This window comes from Salvelinus sp. IW2-2015, linkage group LG37 (genome assembly GCF_002910315.2).
Source record: "Salvelinus sp. IW2-2015 linkage group LG37, ASM291031v2, whole genome shotgun sequence".
Lineage (NCBI taxonomy): Eukaryota > Metazoa > Chordata > Actinopteri > Salmoniformes > Salmonidae > Salvelinus > Salvelinus sp. IW2-2015.
In genome coordinates this window covers 12,599,035-12,602,010 of record NC_036876.1, presented here as the reverse complement: position 1 = coordinate 12,602,010, position 2,976 = coordinate 12,599,035, and positions in this window count along the sequence as shown.

Sequence of the window (2,976 nt, the reverse complement as noted above, 5' to 3'; positions counted from 1 at the left end):
TACTGCACACTACCTTTATAGCAGCATATCATTTGGAATCAGTGATGGAGCGTGTGAGTGTTTGCACTTGCTTTCGTGTGTGAGCCTACCTGCGTCTTTGTGTGTAATGACAGGCTAATGCAGTGTTTCTCAAACTCTGTGTATGTTTTGGTTTTTGCCCTAACACTACACAGCTGATGAAAATAATCAAAGCTTGATGATTATTTGAATCAGCTGTGTAGTATTGTAGCAAAAAAACAAAACGTGCACCCTTTGGGGTCCCGAGGACCGAGTTTGGGAAACCCTGTAATGTATCAATGCTCCACACAAACTTTAATAAAACGGAATGTGTGCTGAAGCTATAGCTTCCAGCAATTTGCTGCAATGTGACTTTCAGTTGAGGTATGATATCATTATTACCGCTCCTCTGCAGAATATTACCCCCCATGAATACGTTGGATAAAATTAACTGTGTCCACTCTGTGCCATCTATTTTGAATGCACAAGCAACTACTGTATATGCAACGTATACATCCACCATACATACAATAAACATACATACAATGCATACTGTACATACACATACACTAACCACACATTCTCCTTTTGAACACCCTATTCTCCACTCTCTGGTTTGAAATCTGTAGGATTCTGACAAGCCTCCCTGTTCAAACATTTTAAACGATAGTATCTCAATTTGCATGTTGCTAGCCCCGAGGTACTGTATGTACAGCAGAATCCAACAGCGTCCTGTAAAGACAGTCGTTAGACCTAAATCTCTAGCAGACGGCTTTCCACCTCTGTAAATACACAACCTGTTTGTGTATCTATGGGGAAAAAAACGAAATGCCGCTTGTCTTGTTGTGATGCTGGAGGTTACAGCCCACTGTTTATTTCAGTAGGTGGAAAGGGAAACCCCACCCGCACCTTGTTGTCTGCTAGAGTGATTGTAAGGCATAATATAAGGCCTTACCCCTCAGTGACCATCTGGGAGGCGGGTATACCATACATTTGTATAGTGCTGTTCACATGGTGCATGCCATATGCTATTTTAGACTTGTATGACTTGTATGTGTCCTTGGAATACACATATTTAGAATACAGACATACACATGCCCAACCCTCCCCATCACTTGTAGATAAGGATGGGATACTCTGCTGTGATTCCATACCTTTGGATATCTCAGTAGAGCCAGTGTAGCTCAACTCTTGTCTGTTAGAGCCAGAGGCTATACAAAGACCAGAGACAGACAGACAGACATTGTGTTAAGCAGTGTCCAGTCTCCAGGGCTGCAGCTGGAGCGAATGGGCCAGAGAGCTCAGCGGACCGTCAGAATAATAATGTGGCATTTTGTCTGACTGCAGACTGGAGCCTAGCAGGGCACGCTCACCCGGGGGTAAACCCAAATACCACCCCTGCCCCTCCCTCCTGCCTAGCCTCCCTCCATCCACATGAGAAAAAAATCTAATTAAAATCAGAGAGGGAGAGAATGCTGCCAAATTCTGATTTCACATTTGTCTATTGGGCAAAAAAAAAGTGAGATCGATTATATATTTCGAGAAGAAATGGATTGGTTTATTAGTTCACCACCGTTGTCACAAAGTCCTCATGTGTGATATATCTGCGAGAAGTTAGGGATGGATGAGCTTGGGCAAAAAAAGTCTGGAGAAGATAGGACAGGAAGTAAGTAAAGAAGGATGTACATAAAACATATTCAAAGTGTCAAGGTCTGAAGGCCCACAGACTGCTTGAGACCCAGACAAGATGGAGGCATCTAGACACCTCAGCAAATAGAAAAGGAGACAGAGGCATGTAGGTAGATGCCTAAGGGACTTAACCTTCTAAAAGCGAGGGGATGTTGTCGGTACCTCCACTTCCCCTGGCAGGCATAAATAAATAAGCACCCGAGGAGAGCCCCGCTGCAGTCTGCAAAGACTCCAACCCCCATAACCCCACACTTCCCTGGGGGATACTCCCAGAGCAACCAGAGAAGCCAGGCAAAGGCCTGAAGAGTGTTTGAGACGCCTGGAGGAACAACAAACAGTTTAACTTCCCCGGCAAAGAGAGGCCAATTGTTATGCTTAGCAGCTAGCATTTCTCTCTACCTCCTTACTCTTGTCGTTCTTTCTCTCTATAGCCAGGTGTAATTGTGGTTGCAACAGGGATACAAGAGAAAGCAGAGAGAGGGATGAGACCTCGTATTCAGAGGGCTTTCAAGTCTGTACCGGCGCGCACGTTTTTCATGTCTTTCTTTTGGGTTGAACGAGTCTTTCCAATCGAGATGATTGATTGCTTTCATGAGGGAAGTGGTATGCACTAGTGTGTGTCATTTCATTAAAATGACTTGCTCAGGTGGAGGAGTGGAGAGAGAGGAGAGTGTGTGGACAAACACTGAAGTCACATGATTAGAGAAATTAGCACAGATGGATTGACAAGAATCAACACTTATCCGGAGATCAAACCGCACCAATCAAAGGGTTTTAGCAATTGATAACATTTACATATTCATGTGATGGACGCTAATAATGGTGTTTGTGCAGACAATCACATTCCTCACCACTCCTCGGTAGGTCTGTCGTGGCAGGTAGCTGCAACGGTAATTGCTTCTACCCAGAAACAGAGAGAAAGAGAGGAAGGCCGCACTACAAGAAGTGATCATTATCCTTTTGCTGAATTTCATTTAGATTTCCGCCAAAAAAAAGGGCATTGCAATAAAAATCTTCTCGCACTCTCTCTCATTCTTCTTCACCCTTTTTTCCTCCCTTATTGACTCAGAAAGGATTGCGTTTTAGCTGTGTTTGGGAATGCAAAACCTCCAGGATAGTTGAGAGCCAGGAGAGAAGGCTCTCTTCAAACAGTGGCTCAACAGTGATTGGCCCTCCCGCTAGCCTCCACAACACAACACCCAGAAACACTCATCCAGCTTTTGGAATAGAAATCACAGGATCAGGGCCCATTGCGAGGGGGACTGCTAAGCAGAACACATTTTTTCTCCA